We start from the raw sequence: 13,188 nt of genomic DNA on the forward strand, positions 1-13,188 counted from the left end.
CTTAAAGATTTTGAATGGTTGTATCTTCATTCTCATTAGTTTTCATGAATCTTTTTAATTCTTCTCTAATTTCCTGGTTGACCCGTTCATCTTTTAGCAGGATGCTCTTTAACCTCCACGCATTTGAGTTTCTTCCAAATTTTTTCTTTTGATTGAGTTCAAGTTTCAAAGCATTATGGTCTGAAAATATGTAGGGAGGGATCCCAATCTTTTGGTGTTGGTGGAGACCTGATTTGCGACACAGTACGTGGTCTATTCTGGAGAAAGTTCCATGTGCACTTGAGACGAATGTGTATTCAGTTGCATTTGGATGTAAAGTTCTGTAAATATCTGTGAAATCCATCTGGTCCAGCGTGTCATTTAAAGCTATTGTTTCTTTGGAGATGTTATGAATAGAAAATCTGTCATTTGCAAAAAGCCCGTGATGATGTCTCCCACTATTAGTGTATTATTATCTAAGTATGTCATTACTTTGGTTATTAAGTGATTGATATACTTGGTATCTCCCACATTAGAAGCATAAATATTCATGGTTGTTAGGTCCTCTTGTCGGATATAGATCTTTTAAGTATGATGTAGTGTCTCTCTTTATCTCTTACTACAGTCTTTGTGATAAACTTCAATTTCTCAGGTATGAGGATTGCTACCCCTGCTTACTTTTGGGGACCATTTGAATAATAAATGGTTCTGCAACCTTTTGTTTTCAGGCTGGAAGTGTCCTTATGTCTAAAATTAGTCTCTTTGAAACAGCAAATAGTTGGGTCTTTTTTTTTTTATCCAGTCTGAAACCTTGCATCTTTTGATGGGATCATTAAGCCCATTCACATTCAGAGGTACTATTGAATGATATGAATTTAGTTTTGTAGTATTACCTATTCAGTCCCTGCTTTTATGGATTATTACTTTGGGCATCCTCTTTCTTTTACAGAGTCCTCCTTAATATTTCTTGCAGAGCTGGTTTGGTGGTCACATATTATGTCAGTTTCTGCCTATCCTGGAAGCTCTTTATCTCTCCTTGTATTCTGAATGAGAGCCTTGCTGGATAAAGTGTTCTTGGCTGCAGGTTCTTCTCTTTTAGGACCCTGAGTATATCCTGCCAGCCCTTTCCGGCCTCCCAGGTTTCTGTGGGGAGGTCTGCTGTTATCTAATGTTTCTCCCCAGGTAAGTTATGGATCTCTTATCTCTCACTGCTTTAAGGATTTTCTCTTTATCTTTGGAACTTGCGAGTTTATTAAATGTTGAGGTGTTGATCGGTTTTTATTGATTTTAGTGGCCACCTCTCTTTCTCCTGGATCTCAATGCCTGTTTCCCTCCCCAAATTAGGGACGTTCTCAGCTATGATTTGTTCAAATATGCTTTCCGGTCCTCTGTCCCTTTTGGCGCCCACTGAAACCCCAATTAAATGTAGATTTTTCCCTCTGAGGCTGTCATTTATTGCCTATTACCTTTCCTCATGGTGTTTTGTTTTTCCTTTTTCCCTCAGCTTCCTTCCTTGCCATCAACTTGTTTTCTATGTCACTAACTCTTTCTTCTACCTCATTAACCCTCATCGCTAGGACCTCCAGTTTGGATTGCATCTCATTTAATTGATTTTTAATTTCAGCCTGATTAGATCTAAATTCTGCAGTCATGAAGTCTCTTGAATCCTTTATGTTTTTTCCAGAGCCACCAGTAGCTTTATAGTTGTAGTTCAGAATTGGTTTTCTGACATCAAATTATAATCCAAATTCTGTATCTCTGTGGCAGTGAGTACTGTTTCTTTTTTTTTATATATAGAGTAGTGTTTCTAATTCTTTCTTTGTGTTTAGTTCTTCCTCCTAGTCATTTTGCTCTGTGCAGTGTGGCTGTATGAGTGGGCTGTGTCAAGAATATCAACCACGACCTAAGTAAATTTCACCCTAGATGATTCTGCTGAGGTCAGAGACCAGGAATTGAAGACAAGGATCAGAATATATAAAAAATAGTGAAAGGGACTAGAGGGGAAAGGAGAATAATAAGTGGGAAATATCAGAAAGGGAGATAACATGAACGACTCCTAACTCTGGGAAACGAACTAGGGGTGGTGGAAGGGGAGGTGGGTGGGAGGTGGGGGTGACTGGGTGGCGGGCACTGATGGGGGCACTTGACGGGATGAGCACGGGGTGTTATTCTGTATGTTGACAAATTGAACACCAATAAAAAATAAATTTATTTTAAAAAGGGACCATTAGAGTGAAAAATGAATTTTAAAACAATGTAGTAAAAGTAAAAGGCCAGGAATCCTAAAGCAGGAGAAAGAAAAAGAAAAAAAAATGAGGGTGGTGATTGGGAGATGGTGATGGTGATGAATTTGTAGTGGAGAGAGCATGTAGTCTACCTGAGGGGTTCTAGAGGGTGTTCCTCTTGTTTCTGAGTTATTAAATTCTGTATATTAGAAAACCCTCAGTCCCAAATTTATATAAACCAGAAATACTTGTAGAAGGTCCCACCACTGACCAACAAAACATAAATGAGATAGAAGAGGGGGACAGAATGAGAATGAGGAATCTCACATGATGAACCAGCACAGTGTTACCACTTCGTTCTGGGTGCATGCTGGTCATGTTTTAGAAGGTATTATCTTCCCTCATTGTAGAACAAAATGAGGCAGAGAAAAAACAAAAAGCACAAAACAATAAAAAAATGGATCTCCTCTCTTGTATATCTCTCCAAATTATGTTGATTATGTTGAAGGGAATATAGTAGTGGAAAACATATCTAGGACCTGTCATTGTAGAAATATGAAAGTGAAAACAGAAGAAATTTAAAAATGAAGAGGTGGTGAAATATTGTAGTTAAGGTGGGAAAAAAGAGGAAAAATTTGGAAATTTACAGTCTGCTATAAAAACGAAGTGTATTGGAAAAAGGAAGAAAAATAATAGGAGGGTTACCCCCTGCTTGTATATACTACATATCCCTTGACTTCCCCTGGAGCTTTCCAGCGCTGCTCCGTGAAGAACTAGCTCTGCCCCTGTCCTTCCAGCTGGTCCTCTGGGGGAGGGGCTGCTCTGCTGATTCTCAGGTGTGTGCACCTGGGGGAGCAGCCCCGACCCCCTGCCAGGTGCCGGGCTCAATGGGAGCTGTTGACCCCGTGAGGCCTCTGTCGCCTGGCAGCCCCGGTCCATCCCAGGCACCAGGTGACACCAGGAGGAACAACCACACTGGAAGTGACCATGTCTCCAACTCTGGAGTCAGCTCCCTGAGTAACCACCGGGTAGTTCCCATTATTCACTGGCCTAGATGCTCCTGGGGTGGGGGGCACTGACCTGCACAGCTTGGGGGCGCCTGGGGGCAGGAGTGTCCTCCCTGTCCTGTGCCCTCCCCACCCCCGCCTGTCCCTGGGGGAGAGCAGGATCCTGGGCTGTGTCCCCCCGCCCCACGCCCTGGGCTGCAGGGCCTGGGCTGCTGGCATCGCGCTCCTGGGGCTGTGCCTCCTGAAGGCAGCAGGGCGCAGCGCCCCCTCCGCCCGGAGCCCCGCTGCCCCGAAGCCCCGCTGCCCCCTCCGCCCAAAGCCCCCCACTGCCCCCCTCCACCCGCAGCTCCCCGCTGACTCCCTTTGCCCGGAGCCCCCCACTGACCCCCTCCATTCGGAGCCCCCCCCCGACCCCCTCTGCCCAGAGCCCCGCTGCCCCCCTCCACCCGGAGCCCCCTGCTGGACCCCTCCGCCCAGAGCCCCGCTGCCCCCCTCCACCCGGAGCCCCCTGCTGGACCCCTCCGCCCGGAGCCCCCCGCTGACCCCCTCCGCCCGGAGCCCCCCGCTGCCCCCTCCCCCGGAGCCCCGCTGCCCCCCTCCGACCAGAGCCCTCCCCGACCCCCTCCCCCGGAGCCCCGCTGCCCCCTCCCCCGGAGCCCCCCGCTGCCCGCCTCCGACCGGAGCCCTCCCCGACCCCCTCCGCCCGGAGCCCCGCTGCCCCCTCCCCCGGAGCCCCGCTGTCCCCTCCCCCGGAGCCCCCCGCTGCCCGCCTCCGACCGGAGCCCTCCCCGACCCCCTCCGCCCGGAGCCCCGCTGCCCCCTCCCCCGGAGCCCCGCTGCCCCCTCCCCCGGAGCCCCCCGCTGCCCCCTCCCCCGGAGCCCCGCTGCCCCCCTCCGACCAGAGCCCTCCCCGACCCCCTCCCCCGGAGCCCCGCTGCCCCCTCCCCCGGAGCCCCCCGCTGCCCGCCTCCGACCAGAGCCCTCCCCGACCCCCTCCGCCCGGAGCCCCGCTGCCCCCTCCCCCGGAGCCCCGCTGCCCCCTCCCCCGGAGCCCCCCGCTGCCCCCCTCCGACCAGAGCCCTCCCCGACCCCCTCCCCCGGAGCTCCCGGCTGCCCCACCCGCCTCTCCCTGAGGCCCCGCCGGGGCGCTCCAGCCCGTTCCTGAGCTTGGCCGGTCTGTGTGCGCTTCTCACGGGCGCACTTCCTCTGTTAGTGACCCCGGGAGACCGGAGACCTCACTGCCCTTCTGCGCTCCCGCTCCTGCCGAAGTTCCCTGCTGAGCGCCTTTGCCTCCGGGAAGGATCCAGGGTGGACTTTTTAAAGTTCCCGCCTCTCCGGGGCGGGGCTGTCCTGTCCCTAGGCTCCCGCTGCCCCCAGCCCGGCTCCTCACGGGGCCCCTCCCTCACTTGATTCTTGTTAATTTTTTACCCGCCTTTCTACCTCGTTAGAAGAGCACACCCTTCACACAGTAGCATTCCAGCTGTTCTCTCCTTAAATCTCAGATCGAATTAGTAGATTTTCATAATGATTTGACAGTAATCTAAGTCAGTTGGTGGGGCTGGGTGAGTTGAGGCACCTACTCTTCTGCCGTTTTGCAAACAAAATTTAAAACAAAGTAGTAAAAAATAAAAGGCCAAGAATCCCAAAGAAGAAGAAGAAAAGAAAAAAAAAAAAACGAAAAGGGAAAAAAAGAGAAAAAAAGCAAAAGTAAAGAGAAAATAAAAGAGAAGAAAGAAAGGGGTGGGACTGCGAGATGGTGGTGGTGACGAAATTGTAGTGGAGGGAGAATATAGTCTGCTTGAGGGGTCCTAGATGGTGATCCTCTTGGTTCTGAATTATTAAGTTCTGTATGTTAGAAGATGCTCAGTCCCAAATTTATATAAGCCAGCAATACTTGTGGAAAGCCCCAACATTGACACCCTCCTCCTGAGTATGTTTTTTAACCATGGATAGAATTACTGAAAAACTATACAAAGTTCTTCTAAGTGCTGTGCTTTCAAAAATTCCCAACATTTTATCAATATCTTGTTAGGTGTACAAACCTTAGATGAATTGATGCACAGTATTTGTGTGTGTGTGTGTGTGTGCGCGCACGTGTATGTGATTTCACACATTGTACTTTATTAGTGTAAGGCTGAGTTTACTTACCAGAGCACACAGTCGAAGGAATTGAAAACTTTATTAAATGGAATGACTAGGCGCTGTGTTTTTCTATACATGTTTTGAGTTTTGATGCCCAAAAACAGGTTCTGTAATCCTATATTTCTGTAGAAGATTGGTATGGGGTATTCCATAAAATGATTGAGAAGGGTTAAATATAATTTTCTGACCTCAAATATCAGGGCAACTATTAAAATGTTTAGAATAATACAATTTTCCATGTAGAGGGGATTATAGATGTATTCTCCTACAGGGGTAGCAAATGAAAGAGACATGCCACTAACCTTCCTTTCCTGTGGCTATAGCACGTCATTGCAAATAAGTTGCATAGTTATTTCTCAAAAAGTGAGGACATGACCTCAGAATCCTTCTCAACCTCATGCCAATACCATAAGAGTTGACCTATGAGATGAGATTTATTTCTACACCTGATATAGCTAACTTTCTCACTTGTGAGATGAAGCAACTGAAACCAAGAAAGAGAAGGGAATTCTCCCAGGTGACTCAGTGAATTGGGACAAATCGAGATCTACGTCCCTGTTCAGTTAATTTTCCATGCACCATGCTGTCTACTTTCTTGTCCCTGTCCTGGTCATGGTTTCCATACTAACTTATGCTCTCCAAACAAACATGCCAGAAGCTAGGAGCACCTTATGGGAGCACAAGCAATATCACACCCAACAAGGAGATTCATGGCATGTATAATTCCCCCCAGCTGAGAAAGCTACATCCTTCTCCCAGTCACCATAAAATGTTTTCTGACAGCCAATCCTCATCCTAAGCGAATCATACACATCCTTTTTCTTGGATATCAATCTTATTCTCAATCCCCTGGTATGCACTCTTTGGCAAGCATCCAGAAGTGACTTTGGCTGAAAGTCTTCAGGCCCCTGACACCCCTGCTTACTGCTGCTTCTACCTCACAGTTGCCCAGATAAAGCTTGGGGCTGCTTAAAGCTCCAAGGCCTGGGTTCCAAATACTTTAATGCTTCCTCCTTCTTCCTTTCTGTGCGGCTGTTTGTAGAGTTTCCCAGAGGAAAATGCGAAAGGGCCACCTTTTAAAAACTGTGGTAAGAAGACTTAACATGAGATCTACTCTCAACAAAATTTTAAGTGCACAACACAGTATTGTCGGCTATATGCACAGCGTTATACAGCAGATATCCTCCCCACTGTCAGGTTTAATCTGATCAGTAGTGAAAATGAAATAGAGAGGCCAGGGAAAGTTGGTTAAAACAGGTGGTTTTTGTTTTTGTTTTGTTTTGTTTTGTTTTTGAAACAAGTTTTTAATGGGATGCACTCTTGGGCAAGGTTCCAGGGCCCTGCAAGGGAGTGAAGCCAGGGAAGTCTCCAGCCTGGGAAGTCGCGCTCAGGGGAGTACAAGTGGGCTTTTTTTAAGGGGGAGGGTAAGTGGTTGTGTGTCTGCATGGGGTGATAGGTATTAGGGCATGTCACAGGTGGAATCACTATGGGGTGGTAACTGCTTATGCCCTTATATGGGGTCTGGGTAAGGTATGGTTCAGGTTTCCTGCATAGGTCCTGTCTCCCCGCTGATGGCGTGTCCTTGTGCGGTCTGCTGCTGGTGGGAAAGTTCTGAGGTGGGGGTCACAAGACCATTTTATTGGTGCCTCCAGATCCCCCTTGATCCCGCCGGCCCAACACCCACTGCTGGCAACCACCATTCCACTTTCTAATTCTCTGATTTTGACTCTGATTTTGTCTAGGTACTTCATTATTAGTGAAATTATACAATATTTGTCCTTTTGTGTCTGGCTCATGAAAATTAGTATAATATCTTCAAGAGTAATTGATATTGAAATTTATGTGTCAATTTCCTTCCTTTTTATGTTGGCTTACTATTACATTATATGTGTACACCACATTTTTTTTTTTTTTAGCCATTCATCTATCAATGGACATTTAGGTTATTGCCATACCATGGCTATTGTAAATAAGGCCGCAAAAAAACATTCTCTTTGAGATTCTGATTTCAATTATTGTGGGCACACAGCCAGAAATGGATTTGCAAGATTAAATGGCAATGCTATGTTTAATTATATAAATAAATATATTTTAAAAATCTGCTTCCAAGGGTGGTGGGGAAGTGGCACTTACACTCTCCCACATAGCGGTGGAAAGTATTCATGTTCTGCAAGCTGAGTTTGTGTTTAAATAAACATTCTTGTGTTGGGCCGGTGGGATCAAGGGGGATCTGGAGGCACCAATAAAATGGCAGTAGACCCCCCACCTTGTGGTCCCCACCTCAGAACTTTCCCATCACCAGCAGAGGACATGTCATCAGGGGGAGCCCGGACCTGTGCAGGAAACCTGAACCATACTTACCCAGACTCCATATAAGGGCATGGGCAGTTATTGCCCCAGGCCGATTCCACCAGTAATATGCCTAATACTTATCACCCCATACAGACACCAACCCCTTCCCCCTCCCCCCTTAAAAAGCCCACTTTCCCTCCCCTGGGTGCGATTTCCCCGCTCTCCCCCACCCCCCACCCCGTGGGTCAGGAACCTCTGAAAGCGAGTCCCATTAAAAGCCTGTTTCTACCAAATTGTGCCCGGCCCCTCTATTTCACTTCACTACTGATTGGATTAAACCTGACATTTGGTGCTGAAACCCGGGAGGAGATCTAGGCCCCGCGCTGGTGGGGAGCCTCTCTCCTCTCACCACCAGGACCTTAACTGGACCCAGCACCTGGAAACGCCGCGTAGTTTCCCCGATTCCCTGCCTCAGTCCTGCCTCAGTCGGGTGGTCCTCCCTGAAGCCACGGCTGTGCCAGGACACCTCCCCCGAGCCACCAGGTGGCTCCCCAAAGGTCCCTGGGGATCAGGAGACGTCCTCATCCTCACGGTGACCTCTGTTTCCGTCCGTGACCCTGACTGCAAACAGGGACACCGGGTTTCAGTCTCTGGGTTACCCGGCGGGAGTCATGGGAACTGCCCGATCCAGATTTGACTCCCAAGCTCCGTTGGGTTACTGGCCAATTTCGAAATCTGGGGTTCTCACAGGATCTTAGAAAACACCGTCTTACCGAGTTCTCGGGGACCTGGACAATCTCTGTAGACTCCAGGGCAAGTCGGATCAAAGGTGCCGCAAGTGCAGGCTTCCCGGGACCTCCACACCCCCTCCCTCTGCTCCCAATGCTCCAGCACCCAGGTCCTTTTGGCGCCGGAACCGCTCCCTCCCTCCCTTCCCCCTATTCCCTCAGCTCAGAAAGCCCCGAATCCTTTCCCCTTTCCCCTCTCTGGGAGTCTCCTGAGACCTTGGCCCATCCACCTCTTAAGGGGACGCCAGCCTTCCCCCTCCCTATCTGGAGCCCCCTGCCTCCTCTCCTTCTCCTCCTGCCTCCCAACCATACACCTCTTTACCCATTTCTGACCCCCGACCTTCACCCCCCATCCCCCCTCGATCTCCAGTGCACTAGATGCCACAAGGTCTCCTCCTCCCCTGACCTGGCCTGCCCCTACGAGCGGTGGCGGTGGGGACTGAAGGGGTTGTTTGGGGCCACGCTTTCTCGCTCCGGGACCCTTCCAAATTGAAAAGTGGCTGGGCTCTTGCTCTGCTAACCCAAGAAACTATACCAAGGAATTCCAATATTTGACACAGGCATAGGACTTGATCTGGCATGATTTGCATGTTGTCCAGACCACCGCCCTCACACCGGAGGAGAGGGAGCGTGTTCAGGCTGCTTCCGGAGAGCATGCTGACCAGGGACCAGGGCCATTAGACGGATGCTGCTGGGCCGTCGGTACTCAGTTCCCACCGTGGGTCCCGGATGGCATTATCAGGCTGGGCAGGGGGGCCACCAGCGCCGCGACTGCATGGCCATTGTCTCATCACTGGCATGCGGGCAGCCTCTAACAGGGCCGTCAACTATGATAAACTCAGGGAAATCATTCAGAACCCAGATGAAAACCCTGCAGTTTTCCTGAATAGGCTCACTGAGGCCTTAATCCAGTACACTTGCCTGGGCCCTGCCTCCCTGGCCGGGGCTACTGTCTTGGGGACCCATTTTATCTCTCAGTCCTCCCCCAATATCTGTAAAAAATTAAAGGAGGCCAAGGGGGGTCCTCAAACCCCATTCCTGACCTGGTGAAAATGGCATTTAAGGTCTTTAATACCCAAGAGGAAGTGGCTGAACTTAAGAGGCAGCCTAGACTCCAGCAGAAGGTCCAACTCTAGACCCCAGCCTTGGTGGCAGCCTTGTGGCCGGCGGGCTCCAGAACCAACCACACCTGCCTGGGGCTTGCTTCAAACGCAGCACCGAGGGACACTGGGCCTGTCAATGTCCCAATCCCAAGGAGCCAATGCGGCCATGCCCTCAATGTTGAATGATGGGCCACTGGAAATCTGACTACCCCAGTGTCGGAGGATCCTTGGCACTTCCACGTGGAGGAAACCCTGAACCGGTAAGTCCAGCCTTCCAACTACTTGGATTGGACCATGACTGACGAGGCCCAGACTTGGACATCCCCCTAACCCAGACTGAGCCCAGGGTCCTGCTCCAGGTAACGGGTAAGTGCATCTCTTTCCTGTTGGACACGGGGTGACCTACTCTGTTCTGCCTTCCTACTCGGGGGCCAGTTTCCCCTCTCCAGGGGTGGTGGAGGGAATTGATGGCACCTCCTCTATTCCACGGACTGCCCCACTCCTCTCTTGGAGTCTGGATGGGTTCCCCTTCTCACACTCCTTCTTTATAATTGCTTCCTGCCCAGCCTCTCTCCTTGGCCAGGATATCCTACACAAACTCAAGGCCACCACTCGTCTTTCTCCCTCATCCACTGTTTCTGCTCACCTCCTCTTCATCGAAAATTCTGACATCTATCTATCAACTTCTCCTCATCTAAATCCTGATACCCTCCTACTTATCCCCTCTACTAACCTGTCCTCAACTCCTGGAAGAGCTGAATCCTCCACATCCAGAACTTTCTTTTTTTTTTTTTTCAACATCCAGAACTTTCAACTCCTCCCTAAACCTGACTGAATACTCTTTGTGGATCGTGTTCTCTCATCACCCTGGACGGCCAGAGACACGCAGCATACACTGTCATTACCCTAGACACCATCCTAGAGGCAGTTCCCTCCCCCTCGGGACAAGCTCTCAGAAGGCAGAACTTATAGCTCTCACCAGGGCTCTTCACCTGTCCAAAGGGCAATGAGTTACCATATACACTGACTCCAAATATGCCTCCCTCATCACACATACAAATTCTTTCCTCTGGCAAGAGTGAGGGTTTCTTACAACGAAGGGAACCCCCATAATGTGGGTCCTTCATTTCAAAACTACTCAAGGCCCTCAGCCTTCCCACTGAAGTGGCCATTGTCCACTGTCTTCGACACCAATCCTCCAAGGACCCGGTGTCCCGAGGCAACAACAAAACCTACTCCACTGCCTGAGTCACTGCCTTAGGCTCCTCACCAGCACCCTTCCTCTCCCTCAACACACCATATTCCCCCTCTTACACAGATGAGGAAACTCGGATACTAAAAAGGATGAGAGGAATAGCTGAGGGAAAAGGCTGGATGTTCATTCAAAAGAAAATCGCTCTTCCAAACCATTTAGCTCCCATGATCATTTCAGACATACATCAATCCCTACACATTGGTCCCAAGGCCTTACACCAGTTCCTAGAACCCCTTTTCCCCTCTCCACATCCCCAAAAGGTAATCGGAGAGGTGCATCAGTCTTGCAAAACCTGCTCCACTGTAAACACTCAAGGTGGAATTCGCAGGCTGGGACCCAATCACTAGCTCCACAGCCACCAACCTGGTGAGGACTGGCAGCTTGACTTTACTCACATGCCACGCCATAAACTCTTTCCCTACCTATTAACCTTAGTGGACACCTTTACAGGGTGGATAGAGGCTTCCTCCATAGCTCGGGAGATGGCGGATGTGGTGGCCACCATACTCATCAAGCACATCATTCTGAGATTTGGCCTCCCACGGACCCTACAATCTGACAACGGCCCAGCTTTCATCTCCAGCATCGCCCAGCAAGTCTCCGAGAGACTAAATATTACCTGGAAACTCCATATCCCATATCATCCCCAGTCTTCGGGTAAGGTAGAGCAGGCCAACGGCCTTCTCAAGGAGCATCTCACCAAACTTACCCTTGAAACCTGCCTGTCCTGGCCAACCCTCCTCGCACTGGCTTTAACAAGGCTTAGAGTTACCCCTAGACGGTCGTCGGGTCTAAGTCCCTTTGAGCTTCTCTACAGGCGGCCCTTCCTGCTCACTCAAAATCTTCCATCATCACTTCCTCCTCTCCTATCTTACTTACCTTACCTAGCTCTTCTACGAGCCCTCCTGTGGGCCCATGCGGATTCAGTCACCCCTACTCCAGGAGAACCCACACCAGATACTCCCCAAGCCCTGGCCCCAGGGGATAATGTCCTGCTGAAAGAAGTACACCCAAAAACCTTACAGCCTAAGTGGACTGGTTCCTATATGGTGGTCTTTACAAGCCCCACAGCTGCCAAACTCATAGGACACCACATGTGGGTACATGTCTCTAAATTAAAATGAACCCCCTCACAAGGTGTATGGATAGCACAACCTTTGGGACGTACTCACATATGGCTTTCACACCATCATCCTCCTCCTGGTCCTACATCCTAGTCACTCCACCACTGCCCCTGGGTTTAGGTGGAGGTTTTACATGACAGAAACCTGGGACTAGGAAATCAGGTCTCACCTTATTTCTACCATTGATTGTCAACCACAGGGTTGCCAGGCTCTCATCAATTTCTCCATACCAAATTTACAGTCAATTCCTGTATCCAGCTCTGATCCTATAATCTGTTTCACCTATGATCAGACCCATCCTACCTGCCAAAATTACTGGGTTGAAATCTATGGGGGCTGTCCTTATCACCTTGGCCACTCCTGTTGGGACCCTTTCACTGGCACCTTTGCAACCAGTGACCCATGATGCCGCTTCTACAGACAACACGATAAGTATATCCTAACTTATTCCAGACCCTTGGGATTCCCGCTGGGCAACGGGGGCAACTGGAAAATTATATCGATGGCCTTTTTCCTCCTACCCCACTGCCTCTCTCTGAATCTATAGAACATATGTGCAGGTCTCACTTCCACAAATCCAGTCTGCCCTAAGTAACCAAGTTCACACCATACATGAACAGGAACAACTTCTCCAAACCCACCTACAGGCTAACCCAGCTCAGGACCAGGGCCCCTTCTCCTGGATAAAACTTATCCAACAAGGCACTTCCCCCTCCAGCCTTTCCGCCATGGGCAATCTGTCCCACTGTTTAATCTGTGCAACCTTGGATAAAGGCCCCCTGGTGGCTGTTCCCCTCCCTAATGCATTTAACTGCACCAATCTCACACCCACGGGACATTATCCCTCTCTCTGTGACATTCCCTTAGTCACTGAGCCTCTCAACTACCAATTCTCTTTCTGTTATTCCACCCCTAACTCCTCCCTCTGCAATGTCACCCTGTCTAATGTTACCTCTCATCACACCCCTATTGGCAGTCTCTTTTGGTGCAACAGCACCCTTTCTAAATCTCTCAATACCTCTGCCTCTTTCCTCTGTCTGCCTATCTCCCTGATTCTGAGATTATCTATAGTCAGGCAGAAGTAGCCCTCCTTGCCAGCCCCCTGGAAAAGCAGAAACAAGTGGTCTTTCTCCCACTAGTTATCGGGGTCTCCCTGGCTTCAACTCTGGTGGCCAAGGGATTGGGGATGGGGGCCTTAATCCACTCTGTAGATTCCACCAGGGACATATCTGAAAGGCTCCAGAAGGCCATCGAGGCCTTGGCAGAGTCTCTG

This window comes from Canis lupus, chromosome 11 (genome assembly GCF_048164855.1).
Source record: "Canis lupus baileyi chromosome 11, mCanLup2.hap1, whole genome shotgun sequence".
In the NCBI taxonomy this organism is placed as follows: Eukaryota; Metazoa; Chordata; class Mammalia; order Carnivora; family Canidae; genus Canis; species Canis lupus.